An 11495-nucleotide genomic window follows, 5' to 3' on the forward strand; every position below is an offset into this window, starting at 1 on the left:
TATATGTTAAAATTGTACCTACAAGGTGATGGCATTAGGAAATTAGACCTTTAGGAAGTGATAAGGTCATGGGACAGAGTCCCTATGAATGGAATTAGTGCCCGTATAAAAGAGGTCGCAGAGAGCTAGGCTCCATCTATGAACCAGGAAGCAGCTCCTCACCAGACATGGATCTTGGACTTCTCAGCTTCCAGAACTATGAGAAATAAATTTCTGTTGTTGATAACCCTCTCTGTGGGATTATGTTAGCAGCCCAAACAAACTAAGACAATTGATGTTATTAAAAAAATCGTATTTCATTTCACTTGGCTTATATAGCATCACAAAGGCCTTATCACTCTGAGATCATCATTGAAAAGAAGCCAGGAAAGTGGTACCATGAAATATCCAAAGACAAAATCCGAAGTCTCTTTGGTGTGTGGGATGAGGAGCTCATACTGTGATTCTAACCTAGGAATGCCACCTGGAGGGGTTTGAGAAAAATAAGTAAAGTCTCCTGAGTTAATTTCTATATCATAAAATTAAGGATCACAATCTTTTATTAAACCCCTATTATGGATATTCCCAGGTGAATGAAACTATCTTATTACTGTGCTTTGAGCAGGAATTACACAACCCAGTGGAGAAACATTTGTTATCTCATGCTGGTCACAAGGTTAGGTTGGCGTTAATATAAGTGCCTTGATTAAAACAAATGGATCATTACTCAGCTGAGCGTTGTATCTATTTCAGGTTATTTGAAAAATACATATTTATTCATTTATTTTATAGAGATGTGGTTTTTCTATGCTGCCCAGGCCAATCTCAACAAACCTCTGGGCTCAAGCAATCCTCCCACCTCAGCCTCCCAAGTAGCTGGGACTACAGGCACAAGCCCCTGGGTCTAGCTTATTTCAAAGCTGTTTTCTTTTCTTTTATTTATTTATTTATTTTTTAGACTGAGTCTTGCTCTGTTGCCCAGGCTGGAGTGCAGTGGTGTGATCTCAGCTCACTGCAACCTCCATCTCCCAGGTTCAAGTGATTATCCTCTCTCAGCCTCCTGAGTAGTTGGGACTACAGGCGCATGCCACCATGCCCAGAGAATTTTAGTAGAGACAGGGTTTCATCATATTAGCTAGGATAGTCTCGATCTCCTGATCTCATGATCTCTCTGCCTTAGCCTCCCAAAGTGCTGGGATTACAGGCATGAGCCAATGTGCCCAGCTTCAAGGTTGTTTTCTGAGCAGAGACTGTCTACATTGGCAAGGAAGTTCAGAAAATGATGAATGACCCATTGATCTCTGATGTCTACAAAACTCCTGATTACTAAAAAGAAATGGAAGTATATCTGCTCCACTGCATCATTAAAGGAACAGGTGGAGCCAAGAGAGTAGACAGGACTTGTTCAGTATTGCCAGGGAAACCCAGGCAGGTGTGGGGCTTCTGAGACCTTGCTCTTGTCACAGTGGTTTTCAGATGTCTTGATGAGTTCTACAGAAGGGTTTTCTGAGCTCTCTGGATAGGAAGCCCTTGTTTTCAATAACCTGTGAAAGCTTCCCTAAGAAAATGACTTAAACTAAAAATAAATAAATAAATATAACACACAGAAAATTATACCACAGGTGTACAGCTCAATGAATTTTTATGAACTCATTCAACCAGCCCCCAGATCATAAAATAGGACATTACTAGCAACACAGAACCCCACCCCCGCAACCATCTCATGCAACCTTCTAGTAGCTACCATTCCTCTAAGGGATTATTATAGCCCTGACTTCTAACACCAATATGGTTTGGATGTTTGTCCCCTCCAAATCTTATGTTGAAATGTGATCCCCATTGTTGGTGGTGGAGCCTGGTGGCAGGTGTTTGGATCAAGGGAGCAGATCCCTCATGAGTGGTTTAGCACCATCCCCTTGGTGATAAGGGAGTAGTTCTCACTCTGAGTTCATATGATATCTGGTTGTTTAAAAGAGAGTGACACCTTCCCCCTGACTTCTTGCTCCCACTCGCGCCATTTGACACCAACTGCTCCCCCTTCTGCTACGATTGTAAGCTTCCTGAGGCCCTCGTCAGAAGTCAAGCAGATGGTGGTGCCATGCTTATACAGCTTGCAGAACTGTGAGCTACTTTTCTCTATGAAGTATCCAGCCTCTGGTATTTCTTCATAACAATGTAAGAACAACCTAATACAAACATTATAGATTGCCTGATTTTGATGTTTTTATAAATGAAGCTTCATGAGGTATACATCAGGTAAAGCTGTCTGACTTCTTCATGATATGGTTTGGCTGTGTCCCCACCCAAATCTCATCTTGAATTGTACTCCCATAATTCCCACATGTTGTCAGAGGGGCCCAGTAGGAGATCATTTGAATCATGGGGGCAGTTTCCCTCATACAGTTCTTACGGTAGTGAATAAGCCTCATGAGATGTGATGGTTTTATCAGGGGTTTCCACTTTTGCATCTTCCTCATTTACTCTTGCTGCCACCATGTAAGAAGTGCCTTTTGCCTCCTTCCATGATTCTGAGTCCTCCCAAGCCATAACTGTAAGTCCAATTAGACCTTTTTTTCTTCCCAATCTCGGGTATGTCTTCAACAGCTCAACATTATGTTTGTGGTATTTATTCATATTTTTACATGGAATTTTAGATTGTACATTTCACTGCTGGATAGTATTCTATTCTAAGAATTCATCATTTAGTCTACTGTTGATAAACATTTGGTTACCATGCATAATGCTGTTGTGAGCATTCTAATGTGTGTCTTTTTGTGCATGTGTGACCACATTTCTATTGGGTGGATACAGGAGTGGAATTGCTTGGAGAGGTGAATTTGAACTGAATTTAACTTTCCAAAAAGGATAGGGGGAAGCTATTGCAGCAGAAGGCAGCGTCTATGCATAGGCATATAGTAAAAAAAGGTGAGAAATATCTGGGGAGCAGAGTGACTCAGTGGGTTGGGCATATGGTGCCCATGAAGCCTGAGCAATGGGATGCTCTCTCTGCTGGGATAACCCGCCTTTCCCTCCTCATCTCTACCTGGCTAAGTTCTTGTTCTTCAGTCATTTCTAGATCAGCTTTGAGTTCACCATTTCCTGGAACTTTCAGCTGTCTTGGATTAGTTGCCTCTGTATGGGTAGTTACCTCCTCTGAGTTTCTATTGTCTGCTGTGATTCTAGTTAACACAGCACTGTCTCCCCAACACTGCCCTTGTCTGTAGACTCATCCTTCTTCTCATTAGACTGTGAGTTCCTTGAAGGGCAGAGCAGGGTTGGCCCGGTGTCATCTGTTTGTACCTTGGACCCACTCTGTCCTGTCTCTGCCCTGCTCTCTGTCTAGGAAGCTGACCTCCGTGGACTGCATCAAGAGGCACATCCTCTCCTTTGCTTCTGACTTTGGCCAAACAAGAAGCCTTTTCAGAAAACCAGAGGTAGAGATGAGAGTGAAAGCAGGTGATCTTTCCTGAAGTGCCTAGTCTGCAGGGTTATCTTGAGTTGGTTGCATTCCCAACAGAAGGTTATAGCTTCTCTCCAGGTAGATGATGTTCCTCTTTACATCTAGAGGTACAAAAGTCTCAAAGTTTCTAGGCTCAAAGTACTGCACTATCTTTGTGGTTCTCCTACCATTCAACCACCCCTGCTCAAATTGTCTTAATTTGTATGTGCCATCTGCTGGGACCCTAACTGAGGCACGCATTTTATTCATCTCCATATCCACCTAGCACACTGCTTGGTACATGCTAGGGATCAAGGAAGGTTTATTGATTAAATAAATAGGGAAATGTGAGAGGCTGAAGATGTAGAAGCTGACCAGTAGCCAATAGTGAAGAACCTTGAATGTCCTTCTGTGAAGTTTAGAGTTTCATTTTTAAGATCAGGTGTTACAACTTCAAGTATTGTAGAGGTCAGGCAGTGCAGGTGAAATTGCGGCATACTAGGAAGTGAATGCTGTCTTTGACACTTCTACTACTCAGCACCAGCACATTAAATGCTCTGCAAGAATTTCGACCCAGAAACACCAGATCTGATTTTTTCAGAAATCAGAATTTTAAGTGGACTGACTGCTAAGTTTTAAGTGTTGTTAATATTTAACATTTAAAAATACCTCATACTGGCAAACAAACATGTGGCTGCCAATTTGTAAGTCTCTGTAGCCAGTAGGGACCCACTGAACAGTGTGAAGACAGGCAGTGAGATGGTCAGATATCACACAATGCCAGGAAAAAGATATCCCCAATGGATGAGCTGCAGAGACCAAGAGCCTTTGATCTCTGTTTCTGAAGTGGTTTGAATGTGCTGAGAGGCACTTACGCTGAGAACACGAATCTTTCTCCATGACGGATAGTTTTTTAAAATCAGTTTTTAATTCTAAAAATAGCGTTTGGTGGATTTCTCTACTTCAGTCAGGTTTCCAACCACTTTCTCTATTTCTGCTTCAAGCTAGAAGCTCTGAGTTCTTTTGGGTTTTATCAAATTATACACTGTGCAAAGGCATCATTTCACCAACAGATGGACTTAATGTGCATGAAAATACATGCCTTTTAAAGAAAGTAAATTAGTAGTTCCACTTCTTTTCCCTTTTATTAAAGACAGAGTTCTAGGAGAGCTCTCTGCTATAAAGTCAGACTTTATAGACATCAGCAAAGTGAGATTTATTTGGATAAAAATTGAGCTGAACATCAGAGAAGTCTTTTGCAACAGTGAACCTGCAGGTTCAAGTAGAGATTATGAGGATGCTGGCCCCTGGACCCCACCTAGTTTGAAAAACAGCAGAAGGAGAAGAAAAGCTTTCAAATCTCACTCTTTAAGAGTTGAAGTTTCTCTTGAAATAATGGGTTGATTGCTTCCTTCCATAAGAGGCAAAATAACGCAAAGACTGTGGAAGTTAAATGAAGTAGAAAGTGCCCCATCCATGGGGCACTGGAACTGGAGTCAAAAGACCTGGGTTCTAGTTCCAGCTTTATCACTAACCCATCCTGGCTTATCTCACAAGTTCCCTCTCCTCTCAGACTCTCTGCTTTCTCATTTAGGATGTGGAATCTGTCTACCCCATAGCGTTATAGTCAGAGAAGTAAAAGAAATGGTGTAAAGAAAGGCACCTTTATTTCTATGCTTTTATTGTTTATGTATCTGTTTATTATATGAACAACAATGAGCGTATTCTCGATGTGAATTTTAGACAATATGCCATCAGTGCAAAAGCTCTCTTTGGTTTCCCTTTGTTCCAATCCAGAATGATTAGCAGTCACTATTAGCAGTTTGATACGTATGTGTCCTTGAGTCTTTATATAAAATCATATACATATTGACACATAATGCTCTTAATCACATAAATAAAATTATGCTATATGTACCACATATTTTGTTCTACTAAATAAAACTTCTATGTCAGAATATACAAATCAGCCACATTCTGTTGGAGGGTTTCACGGATGCCATAGTTTGGATGCACCATGATCCTTTTAACCATTCCCTATGAATGGGTAATATGGTGCTTCTAGTATTTCACTGTTACCAGAAAATGCAGTGGATGCTTTTTTGTACCCTTGTGAAACTATTTCCCTTGGGTAGGTATTAAGAACTAAAATTACTTGATCAAAGAGAATACACGCTTAAACTTTTTATAGATACTGCCAAATTGCCCTCCACACAGTCTGCTGATGTGTGATCCTACAAGCAGTATTTAAGAACATTCCTTTCACCTCTCCCTTCCTGACACTAGATAGTATTAGTCTTTTGATTTTACCAGTCTGATGAGTGAAAAATAGAATTTTGCTGTCATTTTAATTAGCACTTTCCAGATAACTAGCAAGGCTGGTAACTTTTCAGACCTTTACTGGCTATCTCTAAAGAAGAATATCTTGCTGTGTGTTAGAATAGCTAACATAAAAAGCATGGTTGTAGTAGAAAGAATGGCATATGTGAGAGAGATATTGGCTCACATTCCAGCTCTTGCATTCGCAGGTTTGTTGGCTTTTGGCAAGTTACTTCACTTTTTTGGGCTTTAGTGTTCTCATCTGTAAAATGGGAAATATATCGTTACAGACTGAATTTTCTTGTCCTCCAAAGTTCATATGTTGAAACCTTGACACTCAATGTGATGGTATTTGGATATAGGGTCTTTAGGAGGTAATTAGGTATAGATGAATGAAGCCATGTACAAACCAGGAAGATGGCTCTCAATTGAAACCAAATTGGCTGGCACCTTGATCTTGGATTTCCCAGCCTCCAGAGCTATGAGGAACAACCTTCTGTGGTTGAAGTCACCCAGACTAAAACATTTTGTTGTGGCACCCTGAGCCAACTAAGATTGTTATGAGAATTAAATGTGAATGTGTATGGAAAATTTTTTGTGATAGTGTATTAGTCTGAGTTCTCTAGAAAGAGCTGATGGTATAGTGCAGTCTGAGTCCAGAGGTCTGAGACTGAGGAGAGCTGATGGTATAAGTTCCAGTCCAAGTCTGAGTCTGAAGGCAGAAGTCCTGTGTTCCAGCTTGAAGGCAATCAGACAGATTTTGTTCTGTTCAATTCAGGGCTTTGACAGGTTGGATGAGTCCTAAGTGCAATCTGTTTTACTTAGTCTACTAATTCAAATATTAGTCTTATCTAGAAGATCCCTCACAGATAAACCCAGAATAATGTTTAACCAAAGATCTAGGTACCCTATAGTCCAGTTGAGTTGACTCATGAGATGAGCCATCACATCTGGACAAAGATATGGATTTTGTTGTTGTTCATTTAATCTGCTGGGGAAAGAGTGATTTCTAATTCTCATCCTCTCATCATTTTCCCCTTATTTAGTATGCACTGATAGCCAATGACTGTGTAGTTGTTGAAAAAGTACGTTCCTATTAAAAGTTGAGTCAAACATTTTCTGTTTTGTCTTTATTTGTGGTAATGATTATTTTGTATGGGGAAGAAAGTTTGGGATGGATTTGGACAAAATCTCCAGATATGAGTGCCTGTGTTTGTTCTTCTTCCTAGTGCACAAGTATCTGACCCAACACTTTCTCTGTAAAGAGACCTCAGAAGTTCCCTTTAAAAAGCAATGTATAGGTACAGTCTCCTTTTGGCTCATGGGTACATCTTGTTCTATACACTCTCTTCTTTCAGACTAGCTTGCCGATCCTCACTCGGCCTCTCTCTTGAAAGCTTCTTGAGGCTGACAAGTTATCTTATTCATCTTTGCAATTCCCAAAGGGCCTGTTATTAGTCAGCCAGTAGAGGCTCCATAATTATTGGCTGAATTCTGACAATATGGAAGTGGACATTCTGCCAGGCCTAGCTGTGTGTATTTCCTCCTCTGAATCTAAACAAATGAGATGTTAGAGCAGTGGCTCTAAGCAGTTTCAAAACTGTAGCCGCATAGAGAATCATCTGCAAAGTTTGTAAAATTCTCAGTGCCCAGGATGCACCCAGGACCAATTAAAGACCAGTCAAGTCAGAATCTTGGAGAGTTAGGCTCTCCAAGATTCTTGCTTTTTAAAGCTCCTCAGTTGATTCTAACTTGCATCCTCTGCTATAGAGGTTAGACTGGTTCTTCTCCAGGCTATGGGTTATCAGCCTAAGATTTTGCATACTGGATACCAGATAATGTGTTGCTATTATAATGTCCTTAGAAGGAAAACTTTGTAAAACTTTATAATTTTTTTTCTCTTCTCCAACCTTCTATCCTGAAAAGCTTTGTAATTTTATAAAGAAGAGTCAACTTATAATAGCAATGGTAATTTTACTGCAGTCCAAAGTTCAAAAGTTATATTTCAGAAATGAGGCCTTAATCCAAAGGAGAACAATATTTGGCAGAAGAAGGCTGTAAAAATTTACCAGCAAGCAAGTAAATAAAGAACCTAAGAGTCATAGAGCATATGGCAACAAAGAAAAGTTAGCTGAGTTGCCTTTTACCAAAGACTAGCCCTCAAACCAACATTGCTATTAATCTGTCACTATCTGGAGAAGCTGGCCTGGTGGCTTATCACAGATTAGATTGTGCAAAAAAGGTATCAGCCTGCTGTTGAGCCAGAAGGCAGCTAGAGGAGGTATGAAAGAGGAAGAAGGAAGATTGCTCCTAGTAAAATCCTGCTCTGGCTCCTCAAAGTGATTGAATTCATTTAGAAAGAGTATTCAAACTCCTGTGCAGAATTACTGAAATTACATTCTGCATTTGCATTACCTTTGAACAATATGTTCTGTGCTTGCACATGCATACACATTTCATTCTTACGAGAGCAATGTAAGTGGTGCACAAAACTAACTAACTGTTTTAAATTCACTTCTTGATATGTGAACATTCTATCAATGCTGTCTACCTTTGGCTCATTGATGAGTAAGGATGGTTTAAAAGGAAACCAAGCTAAGTGGTTGCCTGAAATGAGGAAATAACACAAGCAAGAAAACATATGACAGGGCTTGTTGGCCATTTGAATTAAGTTCTGCTTCCGATTAAAAGTATGATCTCTTAGGACAGCCAGTGCCCCCAACCCCCGACCCCAAGGCTTACCCAGTTCTAGAAGTAGCACTCTTACTTTGTACTTGTTTGAGCCCCACTGAACTTCTACATCTGTTGGTCTGCTTGAATTTTGTGCTCATGAGGCGTGGTTGGCACTCCATGTGAACATGTCAGCAAGGAACGGGGGGCACACAGATTGCCTCAATCTATTCTGGTAACCTGCATGTTCCCATGTTCCATCAGTCTTTGCTTACAAAACAGACATTCAAAGCTCAAATTATTAAGAATTTCAAGATGGTGCCAAGAAAGCATTAAACCAAACATGGATCTCTTCTGGGTGAGGGTTCTCTGGAGCTGCATAGGCTACACTGCTATGAAGCTGGCCCTGGGTACAGCGAAGGAAAATGAACTGCAGATGAAGCGACTGCAGCATTTCAGAAATGATTTGGGATATTGTGTGATATTCATGCCTAATAGATTCATACTCCATTTCTGGGGATGTATCTTAATGTTCTAATTAAAGCTTTACTTCCAAAGTTGTTCATGATAGAATTGCCACGAGAGAAGTAAACAACTAGATATAACCTAAATATATAGTTTAAAAAAGATTAATTAAATAAATATTTCCTTGATAAGAGTATTATGCATCCAGGAAACCCCATGGAGATTGTGTCAGTGCATGATGCTATTGTTAGGCTTTGTGTCCCCACCCAAATCTCATCTTGAATTATAATCCCTGTAATTCACATTATCCTCACATTTTAAGGGAGCAATTTGAGAGAGGTGGAGTTAACTGGATCATGGGGGCAGTTTCCCCATGCTATTCTTATGATGGTGAGATCTGATGGTTTTATAAGGGGCTCCTTATCCTTTGCTCAGCACTCCTTCTTGCTGCCATGTGAAGAAGATATCTTGTTTCTCCCTTGCCTTCTGCCATGAGTATAAGTTTCCTGAGGCTTCCCGAGCCATGTGAAATATGAGTCAGCTAAATCTCTTTCCTTTATAAATTACTTAGTGTTGGGCAGTTTTTTACAGCAGTATGAAAATGGACAAACACACATGGGAAAATGTGTCTGCTTAAATATTAGCGGAAAAACAAAAAGATGTACTGTTTCTTGCTACATGCTCTGATTTCTCATTTCATATATATGTATTTGAAACAATGTTATATATTATATATGTAAAATATATATCTGTATCTTTCAGTAAGTGTTAATTAAATACTTCACAGTCTTTGGATATTAGATTATAGGTACTTTTCTTTATTCTTTATTTTAGTTTCTACTTATTCCAAACTTTACTGTATGAGAATTTATTACTTAACTACATTTTGTTTATTTGTTACAGCCTGATCTTTCTGGGGCTCCATAATTCTTTAGGGCTTCAGGATAATAAAGCCATCAGTCAATTTCACCTTTCATATAGTTTATAATATGTGACATTTTTAGCATTTTTCCCAAAGCAAAATTATGATTGAATAATCTGGCAGCAGCGAAGGGTTCAGGAGGGTTCACTGAAGAGATGAGGCATTTTTTTCTGCCTGGATTTTCATCGCCCTCTGTATTAGTCCATTTTCATGCCACTGATAAAGACCTACCAGGGACTGAGAAGAAAAAGACATTTAATTGTACTTACAGTTCCACATGGCTGGGGAGGCCTCAGAATCATGGCGGGAGAGGTACTTCTTATATCCAGGGAGTAAGAGAAAATGAGGAAGAAGCAAAAGTCGAAACCCCTGATAAACCCATCAGATCTTGTGAGACTTATTCACTATCATGAGAATAGCACAGAAAAGGCCAGCCTCTGTGATTCAGTTACCTCCCTCTGGGTCCTTCAGAATTCTGGGAGATACAATTAACGTTGAGATTTGAATGGGGACACAAGCAGACCACATTACCCTGCATTAAGGTAGAGTTAATTGAAAGCGTTTTATGATGACACTGCTGAACTTCAACCAAAAGGACCTAAGTTTAAATCCAGCTCTACCTTGTACTCTTTGTTTTGTCTTCCTTTTTTTTTTTTTGATGAAAAACACATGATATAAATTTTACCATTTTTATGTGCAAAGTTCAGTAATGTTAAGCGTATTTACATTTTTGTGAAACATCCACTAGGCTTTTATTTAAGCCTTTTTGAGGTATAATTGATCTATAAAAAATATGTACATATTCAATGTATACAATTTGATGGGTTTAGATTGTGTGCATCCACCCATGAAACCACCATCACAATCGAAGTAGTAAACATCCATCACTGTATTAGTCTGTTTTCATGCTGCTGATAAAGACTTACCTGAGACTGGGAAAAAAAAAGAGGTTTAATTGGACTTACAGTTCCACATGGCTGGGGAGGCTTCAGAATCGTGGCAGGAGGTAAAAGGCACTTCCTAGATGGTGGCAGCAAGAGAAAGTGAGGAAGAAGCAAAAGTGGAAACCCCTGGTAAACCTATCAGATCTCATGAGACTGTTTCACTGTCACGAGAATAGCAGGGGAAGACTGGCCTCCACGATTCAATTACCTCCCCTGGGTCCCTCCCACAACATGTGGGAATTCTGAGAGATACAATTCAAAATGAGATTTGGGTGGGGACACAGCCAAACCATATCAATCACGTCGAAAAGTTTTCTTGTGTCCTCTATGCTTTTTTTTTTTAAAGAAAATATGGAATGCTTCATGAATTTGCATGTCATCCCTGAGCAGGGACCAGGCTGATCTCTGTATTATTCCTATTTTAGTATATGTGCTGCTGAAGCGAGTGTTCCAACCTTTTTTTTTGTGGTAAGAGCACTTAACATGAGATTAACCCTCTCTACAAAATGTTTAAGTTTACAATACAGTATTGTTAACTATAGGCACTGTATTGCACAGCAGATCCCTAGAACTTATTCATGTTGTATATAAAATGTTGCATATAAAACGTTGCAGCCATTATGGAAAACAATGTGGAGATACCTCAAAAAATTAAAAAATAAAACTATCGTAGTACCAGTAACCTCACTTCTGGCTATATATCCAAAACGTTTGAATCAGGATCTCGAAGAGATATTTGCCTCCTATGTTTATTGCA

General features: G+C 39.7%; 1 pseudogene; it reads right to left on the minus strand.

The window, feature by feature from the left end:
* Positions 1–11083: 11083 nt before the first annotated feature.
* On the minus strand, positions 11084–11183 carry LOC120366462 (U6 spliceosomal RNA; annotated as a pseudogene).
* Between the last annotated feature and the right edge of the window lie 312 nt (positions 11184–11495).

Source organism: Saimiri boliviensis, chromosome 2 (assembly GCF_048565385.1).
Source record: "Saimiri boliviensis isolate mSaiBol1 chromosome 2, mSaiBol1.pri, whole genome shotgun sequence".
NCBI lineage: Eukaryota > Metazoa > Chordata > Mammalia > Primates > Cebidae > Saimiri > Saimiri boliviensis.